Raw genomic sequence first — 20,126 nt, 5'->3', positions numbered from 1 at the left:
GTTCCCAGTTCCTGTTCTACGTCTTCATCTGGTCTCATTCCTTCAGCACTGTTACCACTGGTGAATACAGAACAGCAGACCAGCGTTGCAGACTAAAGAGTCACTGCAGCAGATGGCAAAGTGCTGCCTTTTTCCAGTGTACAAGCAGACTCTGAACGAGCTCCAGTAGACAAGAGTGTAGTGGATTAGATTAGAGGACCCAAAGTTTCTCTTGCCTGCTGGGGCACTGTGTAATTCAATAACGCTGCTACTTAAATCACTAAAATAACTTTGGATGATATTGGTGAAATACAAGCCAGTCAAGCCTTAAGACTTCTCACAACTGTTCTTTCATATTAGAGCTTTTTTTCTGCTGAAGTGGGAATCAAATTTTCTGTTCTTGCAGTTTATTGTTCAGAACAGGATAGTTTTTGAAATGCAGATGCCTTACTGTGGGGCTGTCTGTGACTAGACTAAGAATTGGAATCCTCAAGCACAACAATTCTAACAGCATGATGATGCATATGTAACTTTTGTGCGGTATTCATCTAATCCTGCAGTCAAAAATGCACAATATATACTTTTAAGGGATCTTTAACCATGAGGAGCACAAATAAAATAGCTGACCAGCTGGGAAATGGTATCTTCTTGAAGAGAGCCTCTCCTGTACTAGAGGTTGTGGATAATAGTTACACATGGCTCAAAGCAAAGACAACATTCTGATATTTATTTGTGCTTGATAAACTGCATACAGCAATTGTTTCCTGTCAGTAATACTATCAATGGCTTGGGATTATTTTTTTGTGGGTCACTGTTCAATCTCTGCTAATACTTATGGTGCATGTGTGCCCTTAGTCTTGCATTTAACATTCCCAGCTCATGGGAATTCTGCATAAAGCTGCAACCTGTGGGAAATTAAACTATATCCACTGGATAGGACTGCTAGACAAAGATCAGAATTCTTGATTTTCTCTTTTTAATTGGGTAAATCACAGAAGTCAGGATTGCATATTTTATTGCATTTAGCGTTTAGGTGAGGCATATAGCTCTAGGAAAGCCACACCACAGTGAGCTGATGCTGACTCATAAAATGTGCTACTCCTGAGCTTTATAGTACTTGTGATTTCAGCTAGGCTAGCAATACTAGATGGAAAATATTTTCTATTCCACGATTTCTGCTTCCTTCTGCTCCAGACACACTGAAGACAATCTGGCAGCTTTGAGAAGCAAGCAAACATCCACAAAGACTACAGTGAGACAGTCTCACTCATTTCTCTTGTGACCTAAGGCTGCTTTGAATCCACAGATCCCGAGTTAATAGGCTGCTGTACCTTAGGTTAGTGGCCCTCCTTTCCATCAAGGAATAATTAAGATGTCAAATTTTGTACATCAGTTACTGCCACTCCGATGCAGAGTTACATGGAAATTATAAACATCTGTACAGAAATCAATAACAAGCCTTTCATTTGCTAGTGCTTCTATCCCAGCAAAACAGGAGTCGACGGGGGAAAGGGCAAAAGAATGCATTCTGAACATGTAGATCTCCTGAGAATACATAACCCATGCAGCCATAACCCATCAACACACTGCGGTGCAGCTCTCCTAAACCTATATGCATTATGTATATGAAATAATCTGTCCCATCTGCCTTGCATTGAAATACATGCATGCGAGAAGAATGATGATACCGAGAAAATTCTTATTCTGTAATTCAAATGCTGTGACATCTATTAGAAAGAAAGTAAAGGATGGATATTTTTTTTTAAGAATTAAATCAAGAAAATTAGCAGCAAAAAAGTCCAGCCAATGCTGATTTCTAATGTCAGAGTTTCCTCCAATACTGCCTGTATCTGGACTATCAGTGTAACTTTGGACATAGAAAAAATAACTTGCCTCCTGTCAGTATTGTACATTGAGGAATAAAACAAAGATGAAAAAAATTAATGATCGTATATTTTTGACAATTTTAGACATTGTCTTAAAACATTCACCTGCTCATGGTTCACTGATGTCTCACTAAAGCCCCTCCTGACTCCTAAGGAAAGACTAAAAATCAAAGGGAACATAATAACACAGATGTGCGGCTTAGTAACTATTAATTTTTAACTCATGCTAGCCTCAGCAAATAAAATTATTGGTATTTTGGATATCTCACTGAAATTAGCTTGTCATACTAGACATACATATCTCACAGTGTGAGACATGAAGTTAAATGCTTTGCTCTTGTGTGAGTGCTGACATGGCATTTCTGCATGAAAAAGAAAATTATTTCATTAAGTGATTTGTGAGCTGGTACTTGCAAAAAGCAGAATTTCCTGTGGAGCCACAAGCTTTACAAAGGGAAGGTCTGGACTAAAAGAGCTTTGAGAGGAAAGAACATTTTTTTATCTTCTGCCCATGCAAAACAAACTTAGGCATAGGAAACGGAAGAGCTACTGTTCCTGGGTGCATGCTGCTCATGCACCAATTTCTTCATAGCAAATAGGAGATCTTCAGAGATGCATTACAAATAGAAATGATCCATTTGTGTTCTGCTCTAAGAGAAATGAAGTGGTATGTCAGAGCAGCGCACCGACCCCATTTTATACATCTTTCTTCTTCTTAAATGTAGTTCTATCCCATCCACTAATGTTTTTATAGTTTAGGAAATTTATTGTAACTCCTTGTGAATTTAGGAATAAAAAACACAGAGAACAGCGCATGAAGGTGAGGACAGAAAAGTACCACACTTCAGATGCCAAAGCCTTTATATCCGCAAACCCATTCTGCAGCCTTTTCAGTACTTAAAGGTTATTTGATTTTTCTACCTGAAGCATTTGGCCAAACAAAATACATTGCCCCTACTTGTAAACCCTTCCTAGCCATGGTCCTTATATCACCATGGCTACACTAAAACACTGCTATTTCCTATATTCCACACAGACTAAACTCCAAAATAAACTACACAAAGCTCTATCTTTGGAAAAATCCAGAGCCAGGAACCCTGGGGAAAGAAAGCTACACTCACATCTCTAAAAAGAGTGTCAGTAGTTATGGTACAAAGAAGAAAGAAAGGAAGAACTGTGCAGATGCTAGGCAGAAAGGTTCACTTCATCCCATGAAGTAGCAGCTGTCTGTGCTGAAAGGACAAGAGGGAAAGTTGTCTCTTTTCCAGGCTACTCTCTTATCCTCAGCCTCTCACATTACAGCTGACCCTAGAAGACCCATATTACTGTCTTCTGTGTCTCTTAGTAGCTACTATTAAGGATCCCTAAAATATATTAAATCTCCTAAAAAGAGATATGCGCTGCAGTGTGCACAGTGTTTTCCATTTCTTGTCTTCTGAGACAATCATGCAAACTGGGATCAATGTAAATTACTATTTTCATCTGCTCAGCAAGAGGGAAAAAAGAAACATATACCTCAATGCTCCTCATAAGTATATTCGTATTTTCCTTCTTCACAATTGGTTAATTATACTCAGATTCAAACAAAATAGAATTGTATATCAGAAGAATGAAATACTCAAGATCATGATAAGTTTGTGTGGACAATGCCTAAATCCCACTTGACTGTGTGCATTAAGACTGTGTCTTTTAATTTCACAACTGGATACCAATCTTCCACTAGACTCCTGCCTCAATCCCTGCACAGGATAAACAGTGCTCACTGAACAAGAAGTCATTCAGTCTTTCATTTAATCTCTCTCTTTTAATGTGTGGACTTGTGCTTTGCCTACTGTTAGGACTAAACAAACGCAGCTCTGCATCCAGAATGACTTATTTCTTCAAAGGCCATTCCTTTTTCTTTCTTGTGGAGCTCATCAATGCAGTTTTTGATGAATGCCTCTGAGGTGAGTATATAATCCCCTGTTAACACCTGCTGCACTAAGTATAGGTGTTTGGTTTGAAGCACTGATCTTTCAGAGTATTAAGCATTATACAGTCTTTCATATTCAAGGTACATCTTCCTTTGGCTTCTGGTGCAGAGAAAATGGGAAAGCTGTTTCTCAGTCTGGTCACTTAGCAAACCAAAAACACAGTTAACAGTCCACCTACAAACACTAGGAATGCATTGGCAGAACCAGTTCTGATGGCAGTACCAGCTCCCATTGTAATACCGCTCCCTTCTCTTCCATGTCTCCTTCCACACTTCCGTACGCCTTTCAGCTCCTGTTACAAGTCAGGGTGGAGTTTATTGATGACAACCACATCCCAGTACTGTCCTGATTCATCTCCAAAGCAGGTCCTTCATTTGCCTTTATAAGATGCTAATTTTACAAGGAATAAGTGTCCTGCAAAAGAAAGCACCCATACACATAGCTCATGAGGCCAAAGTAGGTCTGCTAACACAACCTTATTTCTGGCATTTCCTGGCACTGTAGTACTTAATTTCACAATCTCAATGTTCTTATATATTTTATGTAATTTTATGGGGATTTATGTTTACACTTCACTAAGATATCAACAGGCTCAGAGCCTTTATGTGTATTAAAAAGCCTCAAGTGCTGAACTAGCCAACCAGCTGGCAGCAGCAGCCAGCTGCCACTTTTGTACAGACAAGCAATAGAGCAGGAGGAAGTGGCTCACAATTTACCTTGAGGTATTGCTAGCATTTGCTGCTGGTGAGGGATGGTGAAGTTCCAGAGTACTGCAATCCTTTCCTGCGCTACAGAATTTTGCTCTCACATACTCACATCCTTTTTGCCTTTTTGTTATCAGACAATCCTTTTCCCTCCTGTCAGCATTTTCTTGCGGCTTCCCTGATTCATTCTTCAGTCTAAGTCCCACAATATGATTCTCACCATGAGCTCCCTACTGAAGTAGTCCAGCACTGCTCCATTTTATCTTACTTTGACCTAACTATCTGCACCTGTCTTTGCTAGTGTCCAGCATCATTCCTAGCTCATCTCCCAGTACTGATCTTCTCTTTCCTCAACTCTTGCTCCTATTAATGTCCTTCACTGGTACTGTATAACCATCAGGGCCTTTATCTCCACTTACATCCCCTCAGCTTCTCACTGATACCCATCGAAGGCACCCTATAACCCCCACATAATTTGGTATGCTCACTGCACTACTCTGCATGTGTTCAGGCTGGATGAGGGGGTACAGTTTGGACAGAGCCTTCTGACATACTTCCACTGAATGACATGAAGAATCCGTGCTGGTAACGTGTTCCAAATGTGTTACACAGAGCAGAGGCAAACAATAATTGCTTTTGTTTAGGGCTTCAAAATAGAATTCGTGAATGGAAATGAATCAGGAAGAAAATTTTATGCTCAGCAAATTTGAAGGAATTTGCATTGCCCAGCATCTCTTTCTTAGCATGGGAGTGACAAGTACAGGGCTTTTCCACAAATGGAGGGATTGCTGGAAAGGAAGATCCAGCTCAAGTCTTGGAATCCCGATTTTGCTGTGGAGTTATTTAACCAATCCTATTATACACTTCACAAGTTTCTTTTTTTTTTTTTCCTTTTTCAACTACCTTAAAGAAAATATTTTCTTCATCTTCCCCTTCATCTCACCCCACTATATAAGGATTTTGGATATTTAATGACAAAAGCAGAACTATCAGGAATAAAAATAACACTCTCAAGAGGTAGAATGCAATATTATAAATAAGCATTGGGACATACAAAGGTGTGTGCTTGAGCTCTCTATTAATCATACACCTTGGTGTCTTCCTAGGCACTTGGCCAAAAGAAAAATGTTGTCAACTCTCTCAAGGTGTTATTGTTACAGAATAAGACGATGTATGCCCTCAGGTGTCTTGTAATCTAATTATTTATAGAGGTATGTCAAAGGAAAAATCTCTGGAAGTATGGCAGTTAGTTTTGATCATAATGTCTTAACTCTGCTCCCTTGTGCTAATGCAGTGCTTTGTTCATAGTAATAAATGCTTGCATAATGAGAGAACCACATAAATACTCCATTTGGTTTTGGCTCTTATTGCACAGAAATAATCTCTACAGAGGACAGTTCACAGCTTAAAAGGTACAAAACCAAAACGGTATGTTACTAATGGCTGAATTCAGGAAGAACCAGTATTGTTTGCTTAGCTAAATCCTTCCTTTCTGTTAATAATTTTGATAGTAGGAATGAGGAAATTAGAGCAGTGTGTGTAGGCACAAGCAGAGTGAGGCCAAGGGGACTAATAAAGCTCACAGTGGAAATTTCATGTTGCAGAACAATCTTTGTGCATGTGATAGATGCACAAGACAGCATCTTTTCGTTCCTTTCACCAAAAACTGAAAAATAGAAAGATCATCCAAACAGCTCCAGCTGCTCTAACATCTTAAACAGACTGTCCCTCTGACCATAAATGGACTTGTATAGAAGTTGCTCCCAGAGCTTCATGAAACAGGCAAGGATTAGCTTGTTACCCAAAAATGACATAGAAGTGCCCCAGACTAGAGGTTCTGCTGACTACTCTCAGCAGGTCAACTTTACTCCTACACTAGACCTATCTCACAATAAAGCAGTTACTATCACAAAAGTTGCTGCTCTTTTACCTGTGTGAATTAGAGAACTCTCAGTTTCTGATACTTTCAGCCCAGGTCTGAGCTGCACATCTCTATATCAGCCCCAGGAAAGCACAGAGAAAGATGGCCCCACCGACTTCTCATTTCTGCCTTGTGCCAGCAGTAGCGCTGAACCAGCATGGGCTTCAATTAAATAATTAATCCAGTGTGAGAAAGAAGTTCCTCACAGTCTTCACCACAGCTACATGAATGTCTGTGGTTTGGTACAGAAGAACTTCTCACTTTGGGAATACTGAACAAAGACATAACCCCTTATTTACAGGTCAACATGCTTCTTAGATTAGATGAGAGCTTAGAGATGCGAATGTCTTTGACACCACAACCAGAGCACATCTAAGGGGTGGGCAGTAGGGGAAGGCCTGCAAGGCAGCTCTGCAGAGACCACTGGCGGTGTCAGAGAGAGGACAGCACTTAAAATGGACTCCATCTCCAACTCCGAGCACAGAGCCAAACTTCATTCATGAGGAACCATTAAAAACGTGCAAACAAAGCACGAAGATAAAAAGGATCCTACTGCTCTGTCTCATTACAGTGCCAGCTCCTCATAAATTCTCAGCTGAAAAACGAAGCTCAATTAATCTAGGGAGCTAATTAGGCTCTGCAACTCTATGCTGAAGTTAAAGCCAGATTCCCCCTAAACCATCAATGCCAGTGGTTAGGAAAACCTGAACAGTAAACAGACTGTTATTTACAGGAGAAAAAAAGATCCGCACAGTTAAAAACCAGCATTGATACAGATTTTAAATAATTTAAAGATTTTGCATGTGACAAGGCTCTGCTCTAACCTGCACGGAGGCACACTCACAAAGGGAAAGAAAAAGCCTTCCTTCTTATGTGCCCTTTCTTGTTTGCCTCTCCTATCTGGAAGCATTGCAAGTACAAGTTTGCCTTGACTTATCTCATTGAAGCCAATGAGATAAGTCGTAAGCCAAGCCATTTGTTTGCTTTAAATGAGAAAACAACAGTCATAGCCACTGCTGAATAGCCCCTGGGGGAGCTGAGGAGCCTGCCTGCCTCTCCTGGGCTGCTCGTCCTGGGTACAGACAGCATGGAGAGTGGCTGGCCAATATCTGGTGGTATAGGGAAGTGACAGAGGAATAGGGATCCTTTCTTCCACAGCAAGAAAATATAGTGAGGACTTGTCTCATCTCCATCCTCTGAGGACAGGATCCACAAGCCACCTTCACACCAGTCCCAGTGGGGACCAACTGGGCAGATGATGGCCTGAGCACAGCAAAGAGACATCCAGGAAGTGCACTGGGATCTCTTCCCACCACTCAGCATCTTTGCTGTCAGCACTGCTTCCTCCCAGCACCCACAGCCCTGCAGGATTGAGCAGTGGTTTGCAGTATGTGCCCTTACCAAAGGCTGCAATTTTCATGCATGACCAATTAATGCAAGGCTCTCCTCTCTGTATTCAAGAGGCTAAACAAGAGGGGTGTTTTTTAGAAAGCTTCAGATCCTGCAGCTCAGCTGCTGCTACTGCCATCAGCAGACGTGACATATGCTGAAGAGCTACCAGTGGTGACAGCCCCTGCAGAGAGGGCAGGGCAGCAGCCACCTCAGCTCTCATCTCAGTGCAAGCAACAAGCACGTGCCCATCCAACCGACACGACCCTGTGTTATGCATGCCTCACACAGCTAGGGAAACATTTTGGCCAACACAGCATGACCATTTGAAAGGGGTCAGAAAGGCTGCTTGCTGCTGCATACAGCGCTACCTGTTAGCCTGAGGAGCAAGCTACAGCACTGTGCCCTTTTCTTTCAAGGAGCATTATGATTTCATATGTAGTGAGTGGAATACCAGAGTTATTCCCTCACACTAAAACGAACTTCAAATGTTTGTACTTGAACCATGAATATTCATGATATTTTAAGGAGGATTTCATAATTACTTCATTCTGGTTAGGCTCATTTGATCTGCAGCAGTGACAGCAGTAGTTTACACTCCTTCATCAAGATGCCACCATTTGGCAGCATAAGCTTCCTGGTTTCCTGTGCTGGAGAGCAGCTCTAGTTATCTTAATTGCAATCCCAAATGGAGTTGTACCTGAAAATAAACTGACTGTTGTTCAGTTTTAGAAACCATTCCACTTGGAGCTACTCATAGCATAAACAGATGACATCTCCAGGAAACTGGAAGGTCACCTACCAAAATATCTCTCATTTTGATTAGGAAGATTTTATATGCCAGCCTCCTGCAGCCTTCAACCCACAGCATTATTGTAGAGTGTGCACATTCCTGCACAGAATAGAAAGAAAACAAACAGCAGGTTTCACCTGTCACTAATACTATAAAATTTACACAATCCACCTATGCTACTCACTAGAGATATTCCAGAAGAAAGTTAAATGCAAAGTTAATTCTGCCCACGTTTCTGTACATAAGCTTACCTCATAGCAATAAATGTTAAGCTTGTTGGCCAATTTCAAGAAACTCTGAGAAAGCAGTTTAAAAGCTTCAAAGATACTACATCTCTGTAAGCTCTGCAAGAATTGGTGGTTGTGTGGATGGGTAAACTTACGTGTGCTTCCACAGTGACAAGACTGAGACTCTTTAAATCTAGCCTTGAACATACCAGAGAGGGCACACACGTAAGAGAAATTTCTAAAATTTCTAACTACAGGGCCACTCAGCCAGTATTTATAACTTTTTGGATTTCAAAACTAAGAGAGAAATTGTTAGAAATGTGATTTACTTGATGGTGATGATCTCAAAATCATTCATTTAGATCAACAGACTAGAAAATATGCACTCTCGTGAAAGCGGGTTCTAGCTATAAACTTTCAAAACATGAAATAATGCAGAATGTAGTAAAAATATTGAATTAACAACATTAGCAAAATATACAGTCGGAGGCCTCAAGGCTTACTATCATCCCTGGTAATCAATTTATTAGCTCTTTAAAGTTTCACTTCACCTACAACTCTAAACATTCCACAGAGAAGGCTGAAACTGTTAAGCGCTGCTAAAAGAAGCAGTCTCTCTTCATTAGCAGGGATGATGGACTTTGTTACAGCCAAATGACGCTCTTAGGATAGGAATAAAGAAGGTGAAACAAGTTCCAAAACAGGAAATTTCATGTACCATTTTCCATTTCTCAGTTGGGGAAAAATGCATGCAAGTTGCTCAACTCCAAATCATCTAGGAGTTCAGGATTGATAATTTGGAATACTGTATTGGCATGTACAAGTAGTAAGTGCAGATACTAGACACCTGCAAAATTCTACCAAAGGCAGCAGTTTGTGTGTGCCATTTTCCAAAAATCTGGGTAAATAACAAGGTGACTAAGTCTGGACTTAGAGACCTCATCAGAATTGAAAGGTGGGCCCAAGTGAGCCTAATGAAGTTCAACTCAGCAAAGTGCAAGGTTTTGAACTTGGGCCGGAGGAATCCCAGGCATCTATACAGACTGGACGAAGCAGTCCTTGAGAGCAGCCCTGCAGAGAAGGACCTGGGCGTCCTGATGGATGAAGAACATAACATGAGCCAGCAGTGTGCTCTTGCAGCTCAGAAAGCAAATGGTATCCTGGCCTCCATCAGAGGAGGGATGGCCAGCAGGGACAGGGAGGTGATTGTCCACCTCTACTCTGCTCTTGTGAGGCCCCATCTAGAGTACTGTGACCAGGTCTGGAGCCCCCAGTACAAAAAAGACAGGGAGCTGTTGGAGAGGGTCCAGAGGAGAGCCACAAAGATGATCAGGAGGCTGGAGCACCTCCCCTATGAAGATAGGCTGAGGGAGCTGGGCTTGTTCAGACTGGAGAAAAGAAGGTAGTGGGGTGACCTCATTGCAGCCTTTCAGTACCTAAAGGGAGCCTACAAACAGGAGGGGAATCAACTCTTTGAATGGGTAGATAACAGCAGGACAAGGGGAAATGGTTTGAAGTTGAGGAAGGAAAGATGTAGGTTAGATGTCAGGGGAAAGTTCTTTACTGTGAGAATGGTGAGGTGCTGGAACAGGCTGCCCAGAGGTTGTGAAAGCTCCATCCCTGGAAGTGTTCAAGGCCAGGTTGGATGGGGCCCTGGGCAGCCTGGTCTAGTATTAAATGTGGAGGTTGGTGGCCCTGCCTGTGGCAGAGGGGTTGAAGATTCATGATCCTTGAGGCCCCTTCCAACCCTGGCTATTCTGTGATTCTGTGGACTTGGTTGTTTACTTTACATTCTTTCTCTGGCCTAGAAACCTGCAACTTCCATATTTGTACTGCCAACAGCCAGTTGGGATGGAGTGAGCTTCTTAAGAACTGGAGAGAGACCAAAAACTCATTTAAAAAAAAAATTAATGGCTGTCAGTCAGCAACTTCTGCCCAAGATGGGTTGAGCTACTCTCATAATTGGCTGATTTAGAGATGTGATGAAACAGACTGTATAACAACCAGTGAGGATGGTATCATGAACTTCAACTAATGATCACAGATTTTAAAAAAAAATCTCTACCCTTGCCTGGTTTTGGTGATGTCTGAAAACAAGCTCCAATTTTGAGATTTTATGAGCTGAAAGCCACGGGCAGTGTGGTCCAAACCCAGCTGTCACTGAAGTCAACAGAAAGGCTCCCATAAGCTTCAGCAGGATTTATACCGGGCTTCTACAGATTTAGTGACAGGATGCATGAGATGATTAATAGAGTAATCCCTTCTTGAAGTCAAATACATGAGAATGAAGTTAAACCATGGAACCACAGGCAGTTTTATGATGTGCTTAGAAAGTTTTGGCAGGATGGGGCAAAATCTAGCAGCTGCTGCAGGCAGTGGGAATTTTCTCATCTATAAACATGGGCAAAAGAAAAGTACGTGTTTGGTTCTTAGACGCCTCCTAATACTTCATCATACTTCATTCACAGAGGACTCCAAATAAAACCCAAGGGGCCCCAGCCTCCATGCAAATACTTCCTATTCTAAAAGTAGACAAATCAATATGTAATGATTTTAAATGTATATAGATTTATCATGTAAACCATTTGGAGATCATCTGTACCAAACACATTTATCTTCATCTATGCAACAATTTAAAATATTAATGATGCGCATACATTTTTCATATCACAGAGTTTTTTCCTCCCCTTTAAAATGAATTCTTTATTTTAGTGGGATTTATTTTGCCCACTATAATACCATTAATTAGACAAGCTCTTCCATAGACTCTCATATCTCTAACACTTCAGAGATCTCTTAGTAGCCTGTGACAGAAAAGGAATTCTTTTAAACTTGCCTTGTAGCAACTGCTAAATACCTTGCAGTTTTACTTGAGGTAACCAGAGCATGCTTTGGCATTCAATAGGCATCTATTACACCCAAAAAATCAACTGTGAATTCAAGTATTTCCATGCTAATAGCTACCTCTCCACAAGATTGGCAGTCAGAGCAGGCTTGTGAGTGCCAGACAGCAAATTTCAACTACTGCTGTTTGTATGTATTTAGCTTTAAATGGTAAGAAAAAGATACCTATTGAAGAGTTAGCAGTTCAAAATCCCAGAAGCATTAAAATAAAATTTCAAACACAAGCTAAATCAGTCTTTCATAAAAAGCTCCTTTTAACCTTCAACGCTGTTCAGAAAGCCTCAAACTGGACTCATTTACACTGTGCCTGGAAGGTCCCTCTCCTGTTTACAGAACTGCTGCTGAAGCTCAGTAATTCCTGCAGCTGAAACTAGTTGATGTTGCAAGAATATTTTGGCAAATTTCTAATTTTACACTCTCTCCTTGGCATCTGCTATTGAATTTAGTCAGACAGGATACTAGGGGACATTTGGTCTGAATCAGTATGGCCTTTATTTTATTCTTAGTGCTGTGCCATTGTGGTTTACAGCATAGCTCTACAGCCTCCCTTCTGCATCCTCTCTGCATGCCTGCTGTGCTCTCCTAAGGATGAGCAAATGTGTTCCTCAGAATCCCATCAATTCCTGGTCAGTGCATTTGGAGACATAAGAAGCCAAGAGGAATTGTAATCGTTCTGTTAAAAGAGAACATATGGACAACAACCACAGAAGAAGAAGAAGGGAAGAGGAATGCATCGCTTGTTTCTGTGAGCATGGATTCCTGTCACTGTTTTCCAGTGCTCTCCCTCCCCAGGGATGGGAATGTTCCTGCTGCAATTACAGACATGCTGCTGCTCACTCTCTAACCCCTCACTCTATTTGAGTATGCAAGACAAATTCATTTAATCTTCTCTCACAAGAAGAGTTATCTTGCTTCCTTTGCTAGTCTGTCTTGTACTTGTTTCAGACTGAATTCATACTTTAATAATTAATATTTTTATATTGTCATTCCTAATGCCTCTGCAGACTTCATTGCAACATTCTCACTGTTACATCACCTGTGAACATCTGTCATTCTTAACCAATACACTTAAATTGGCATGCACATCCCACTCTTGTGAGTAGCTGATGAGCTCCCAGATCTCAGTAGAAATTGTTAGTAGTCTGTCAAGGCAAGCCCTTGCTCAGACCATTATTGCCTCTTCTCCAACCCTAAAGTCCCACAGCTGCTCCCATCTGATGCTCTTCTTTTGTACAGAGGATGGCTTTAGCTTTGTGCAACCAGCCAGGGTGATTAGCATGCTTCTGCTTTATGCATAGAGGCTGCTGATAATAGCACTAAATAAAATCTCTCCCAAAACTGATCCTTGTGGATCTTCCTTGGCAGTCCACTGATAGCTCCCACTTCAATGCAAGCTACTGCTGTCTCATCAGTCTTTACTATCAGATACATTTTACAGCTCCCCGTCTTCTTCAGCTTAACAAATAATTTCTCATGGGACACCAATTCAGTTATTTACTCAGATCTAGACAGATGACATTTACCACCTTTCTTTCACCTAGAAAAACAAACGTTAGGTATCATTATGCGTAAAAGAGAGTGAGAGTTATATCCAGGGTTGTCACAAAGGAGTGCTGAATGCAATGCATAAATGGCTATTTTATATTTCTGTATCTTGGGAACAGTCTTTTCAAGGCTCCTTCTCCAAGAAGACAATATCTGGCATCTGTATTTACTCCACAGTGAGTTTCAACTCATTCAGGCCTTCAGGACTTCTTCCTCCAACATCTGAATGCTAATATTGAATTTGTATGGTAGCAGGACTTAAGTTTCAGTGCTAACTTTTGCAGCTATTGCAATAGCAAAAATCAATCATTTAATTCAGACAATTCTACAGTGAACTCATTTCAGCATCTCTCTTCTCTCTATCCTCCTATACACACTGATGAGCAAATCATTTAGAGAGGGGTTTGTCTGCTGGCTGTATGGATTTTACTCGGCAGGAAAATACATTCATCTAATTGCACTTCAAATGGTGAGGCTCTGAATAAATGAACAAGTCATACTGTGAATAGAGGAATTAAAGAAGAATGGTTTCTACTGGGTTTGTGACTTATGTTTCTCCATTTCCTACACTTCCGCTGTTCCCTTTTCTCCATACTCCCTATGACCTCTCCTTGTTGCATTCCAGCCTGACTCATCTCCTCCAATTTCAACTCCTTGTGTGATCTTGCACACAATGCATCACATAAATGCTGCCTCATGCCTTCAAGGCCCAGCCTGAGCGGGCACCTGCTTCTGCAGTGTTCCTTGCCCAGTCCCAGAAGCATAGGCTTCAAAGATCTGAAGGTCTATCCCCATATTAAATTTGATTGGAAATGGTCAATTAAACAGCCAATTAAAAAATCTATTGGGATGACTGGAAAAGAGATGGTGCGATGATGTTATGCTTCAGTCACTTAGAAAGTGGATAAAAATCCCTGCAGCATGTATTTCAGAGCCAGCCCCACTCTTGGAGCTTCTCAGACTCCACAGTTATAAAAGATTGCATTGTGCAGAGAAGTCATTTCCAGCGCCAGCTACTGAGGACAGACAGGACATTTCCCATATTAGCATTATGGGAGTGATTAGATATATGGGAGTGATATAGATGTGCAGTGACAAAAATCTCAACTCACAGAGGTCAAGTTAGCCAAGCTTTTAAGTCCATCATGCCCTGTGGCTTAAATTATTCCTGCTTTATAATTTTTCAGATCCATATTATGATTTTATGTCCAATTAATTCTGTGGGAGGATAGCAGTTCTCAAATGAACATGGAGTAAATACAGTCAATAACAAATGGGCTGTTATGAGAGTTTAAGTCATTATTGCCTTGTTAATATTTTCCAGTAGCCCAGATTTAGGGTTTGCATGTATGTGATTTATGACACATTAAAAACATAGTAAATGGTTTAAAGGTCCTGTTCTGTTTTTTGCAAAGATGACACTGTATCACTTTCAAAGAAAAGTAAATTACGATACAAAAGGGACCAAAGATGTTTTGATGACCCACGAATACTTCCTTAGAGCAACAGATTTGCATACAGTTTAGCTAAGAGGTGTATTTAACCTAAGTGTTTATAATTAACTCTTGTCATACATAAAGAGAAGCCTTATTTTAATTTCAATATTTTTGTTACAATGTAATTCCAAGGAACACCAATTAGCTATCAAATGCTGACAACTTGCACTTATCACTGATTAGGGCTAGATATGAACCATAAACCTAGCACTATAGTGCAACAGCTCATTACCAGTATAGCTTTCTGAGCTAATCTTTTCTACTAATTTTTATTTAGGGACCTTCTGGCTAGCTCATCTGAAAATTATACGCTAATGATCTGAGAAGAATTGAGAGCTTTAAATTGTAACAGAGGAGAAAAAAGAATTCTGTTTGATCTCTTACGTTATGATAGATGCCATTTAATCAATTAGCACAGCAGTACACATCATCCCATTTCAGACCTAGCAAACGTAAAAGAAAACATAAAAGGATGAGAGCTTTACACATCTCTAGACTTTCTCCACCATGTAAAAGAGCATCATATGTAACAGGGAATGTTTAGGAGTGTAATCTCTGAGGCAGCAGTCAAGACACTATCTACATTAGGTCTCCTTGTATGGTAACTGCTGGGTCACGGCCTGAACCACTGATTGAGCACCTGGGGAAAGGACCCGGTCAGCCCTGGGAGCACAGGTGAAGGCAATTCAGCTGTGTGACTAGAATGGGTGGAGCATAGCTGCACCTCTGTTAGACCTCATTTAAGGGCTGACTGCTGCTAGGAATGGATCTCTCTCTTCCTGGAGGCTCCTCCTTGGTGAAGCTTTTCTCTGTGAACCTGGAATCTTCTGGTACAGGTGAGCAATCTTCTTCCCTTTCTTTATAGCACCTCTCTATTGTGCCAGTTCTTTCATCATCACACCTTTGTGGTAATGCCTTTCCCATTGTATTGATCTGTCCAATTGCTATGCTCATGCAAGTCTAGCATAGGAGATTGCCAAGGATATGACTGCAGATAGCAGATGGAAAACGTCAGATAAGTTTGTGGCACTGTGTCCCACAGAGACGCCAGATGGGAGGGAGGCCCAACAAGTATGCTGGAGTATCTGCTGCTCCTAGTTAAACCTCCAGAAGGCTATAATTGGGATACTGGGCCCCTGGAATGGCTCTGAATCAGGAACATGGTTGTTTGCTTCGTTCTTTCCCAATACTTCTTGAGGTTATGTAAGTATTTGAGAAACTGGATCTAGAACTTGGATTCTGGACAACTATGGATTACAGATGCTGCAGCAGTGACGGTGATCCTTCATTGTTATTTTCTAGAGTTATATTCCAGAATTATTTAAAAACTATATGATAAATTAGAATTACTTCTGAAATATATTTGAGATAAAGAAGGAAATAAGACTTGCTTATTCATAATTCTTACCACTTTTAATGAGTGCAAAAGTTTAAGGATGGTAAGATGTGGGTAGGAAAAAGTGTCTGATCCATATTCTCTAAAGCCTATGTAAATTAAGGGTATGATGGGATATAAATTTTCTATTTCTAATAATATAAACAGATGAGAGCAGTGACAAAAATGAGAAGTAGCATAAGATTACATTCAGAGGCATCTCATTCCACTCTAGCTGTGTTGGAGTTTACTTTCTAAAAAGAATGAGATTCACCCAACAACACCAATATTGTGACAGTGTTTATAGGATTCTAAACAAGTTAAATATAGAGATGGTCAAAATGCATAGTAATGCACAATGTACTTGGGGAAAACAAAAGTCTAATTCAACCATTCAGAGTCTTCCACTGCAGATATCTACTTGTGCAATTCATAACTTTGGTAATAGCTGACAGCCAGTAAGCAAGTTTTTGAAGCTGACAACACTCATCTAGGCCTGACTTTAAGATAAGAGCATAATAGTTGATCTGGAAGAAGCCAGACCTTTTCCCTGAATAGTGATCCTTTTAGGTCCTGAATAGAGACCTTTTCTTCATTCTGTGGTTAAAAGAGAAAACATTTCTCAAGGCTTCATTTAATGGATTCTACACAGTAAGAGGAATGAAAACTCCCAGTTCTCTTCCCATTTTTTTCTAGACTTCTGAAAAGAATGTTCTCTATACAGCGAGAAACTTCTCAATATGAACGTAATCAGACCACAGGGCACACAGATATTCATTTACTATAAAAAGAGGAGCTTGAAGAAAAAAGCACTGTACATATCTCACAATAGGCAAGAGGAATAACAGAAGATGAGAAGAACTTATTCCTGCAGTCAGGTATTGCAAAATTCCATGAAATGTGATATCTGCAGCATATCATCTATAATGTCTGCACAGGACACAAACTCAGTCCCTTTTTATTGTAATATTTACAATATTTTATTGATAAGTAAATAATAAAATTAAAAAGTAACACTACTAGTTAGCTTCTGGCAGAACAGAACTCTACTTCCAAATTGTGAAGGGAACTAACTGATCTGACACTCCAGTTAGTGGCATAAATAATATGCAGAGAAGAATACAGAATTCATTAGATTACAGAATTATATTTTAATATGAAGAACTTTGATTTTTATATTTCTGGGAGATGCATTAACGTAAAAGAAAACTACACTGGTAATAATTATGAAACGTGCAGTTACTGATTTTTATATCTGTATGGTTAGGAACATAAAACTATGACAAAAGGTTTTATGCTTTGAACTTAGAGCAGGCTTCAATATAGAAAATAATATAAAATATAATAATTAAACTGTTCAATGCTTAAAAGAGATGTATAATTGCCAGTCAGAACGATTCTCACTTATCCACGCCATTACTGTTAGATTGATTACCTTACTATAACATCAGACACAGCCTGAAACATTCCTAACACTCAAATAAACATCAAAAGGATGTGCAGTTTTTTTGTTCTCTTAGTTACCTGCTGTTCTCTGGTCTTTAGCTAGAGGGATATATTTAGCAACAGGACAGTGGCTCTCTGATTAGGCATCTGGATGGTTATTAGTGTGTAGCTGAGGTTCCTAAAACAATCAGGTATCACTTTACATAAGAGCAACACTAATGGACAGAACATAGACAGTGGAATTAAAAATATATTTTCAAGGCTTATACTATGTTTTAGATGGGTGTGAGATAATAACATCATAAAAGAAAATTCAAAATCTTACTTATCAAACAATGTAGCCTCTTTAATCAAAAGAGCCAGTTTGTAAAGAAAGCCTTATTGTGATATCTGTTTCCAGTAGCAAGCACTGTCAGAGAAACAGTGTTGTGCTTATAATTTGTCTTCATTTTATTTTTGCTTTAAGAAAAAAAGACATTTGGTAGATAGTATGAGCTGAAGTATGAATTTTCTTGGGAAGATGAAAAAAATCCATTTCAATTTTTTACAGTATGCCTAGCAAGTGTGTTTGATACCAGTCAAGAGGCTAAGGAAGTTCTGCTATGCTGCAGAACAAGATTGTGACCCTACTGGGAACACAAGTGACAGTCCCTGGTGGTGTATCCAGGATCCAAAGCATCACATTCAGAGCCACAGAAGCAACAGCCTTTCCCCAGGCAGCACCTTCAATGCTATGGGGCTTGCTATGCTGAGAGGAATGTTAGAGGACCTGACATAGCACCTACAAACAGCCACTGAGGACTAGTTGTGTGTAACCTGCTTGAATCATCTAAGAATGCAATATATAGCTTTATGTAGAACTCATGTTTAGGACATTAGGACATTCTGATGCACACAGAAATAATATTGGGTGAAGGAACTCATAAAGGACTGCAACCACATGCATCTTAAGACCATCAAATGTTGCTACACAACATTTAGGCATCTAAAATGGCAACAGTCAGCCAACAAGAAAAAAGAAAAGCCTGTTAAACTGATAGCTTATAATTTTATATTCTGTATGATGAAAAAATCTTAAGGGTTACCAAAGCACATCTTCGCTTTGTATGTAAAACACACTCCACAGTTGTAGGCAAATGCGGGACCCCCCCCCCACAGGATGTTATGTGATAGGCCCTCTCCCAGCTCTATGATTGATGCGTGGCATGTGCCCTTAGGGGCGTAGATGAGGCACATAAGGTATATAAGCTAGAGTTCATGTGTAATAAACGCCATTTTGCTGTTCATCATATTGGTGTATACGTGCAGTTATTTGGTCCTGACCTGGTTAGGGTTAGTAGCGTAGGAGGCAATGCAACAAATGGTGTCCCGTGTGAGGAACCTAGATGTGTGAGAAGAGCCTACATGTGTGAGGAACCCGGTTGTGAGGGTACCCCTCGATCTGAAAGACATCACATGCCTGACAGATTGTGCAGAGAAACGGGTTGAAATCGCTCCTCACTTTAAATGCATTAGAAGCCCTGACAGCATCAGGTCTTCTCTTTCCCCATGATGTAACAAATCTGATGTGCATGGCACTTAAGCCAGTGCAGTATACATTGTGGGCATCAGAATGGGTTCCCTTCAGGGACAGGTGGCCAGATTGAGGCCTGGAGAACAAGCAACAAGGATTTGTTTGTGAGAGCAATGCTCTCAAAGCTCGAGACATCTGCCTTGATATTGATTAAAACGTTTGTCATTTTTGAAGTACGCTCCAACAGGTACCTGAGACAATGTTGGTATATATTGGGAAAGGATGTGTTTGTATAAGGATCCTTTGTAATTCCTTTGTAGTTTCATACTCATAGATAGTGCCACTAGAGCTATCAGCAGTCACTCTAATCAGTAATCTCTAATCTCTCTGTCTATAACTTTACCAGTATCGTAGGATGTGGCTTTAATTATTAAGCATCGGTGACATCACATCAGTTATTGCAGGCTAATTGCACGCTGATTAAAGACCTATCACCTGCTCCAATGGGAATGAATCTTGCTTTGGCTTACAAAGGAAGGAACTTGGTCAGGAAGCTTAAGTTAAATTGTTAGGGTAGGATTATTTTGCGGATCGCAATGTATGGGTAGACTGTACTGAGCTTGGAGAGGGGGAGATGTTGTAGGCAAATGCGGGACCCCCCCACGGGATGTTACGCGATAGGCCCTCTCCCAGCTCTGTGATTGATGTGTGGCATGTGCCCTTAGGGGTGTAGATGAGGCACATAAGGTATATAAGCTAGAGTTCACGTGTAATAAACGCCATTTTGCTGTTCCTCATATTGGTGTATACGTGCAGTTATTTGGTCCTGACCTGGTTAGGGTTAGTAGCGTAGGAGGCAATGCAACACACAGTAAGCAACCTCAACTCTTGGTTAAAAAAAAACAGGGCAGCGTTTCACAAATCTCACTGGAGCAAAAAAACACCATTGCCTGGCTCTCTTTCACAGACATGCAT

General features: G+C 40.5%; 1 protein-coding gene across 1 annotated transcript in view; it reads right to left on the bottom strand.

Annotated features, from left to right (window-relative positions):
- The window catches only part of KIF26B (kinesin family member 26B), a 284,016-nt gene that overhangs the window by 21,496 nt on the left and 242,394 nt on the right, over positions 1–20,126 (bottom strand). The gene's annotated exons all lie outside the window — the stretch shown is intronic.

The sequence above is a fragment of the Lagopus leucura genome, unplaced genomic scaffold (genome assembly GCF_019238085.1).
Source record: "Lagopus leucura isolate 7727_CA_CO unplaced genomic scaffold, USGS_WTPT01 Super-Scaffold_73, whole genome shotgun sequence".
NCBI classification, from domain to species: Eukaryota; Metazoa; Chordata; class Aves; order Galliformes; family Phasianidae; genus Lagopus; species Lagopus leucura.
This window is presented reverse-complemented; position numbering and strand designations above follow the sequence as displayed.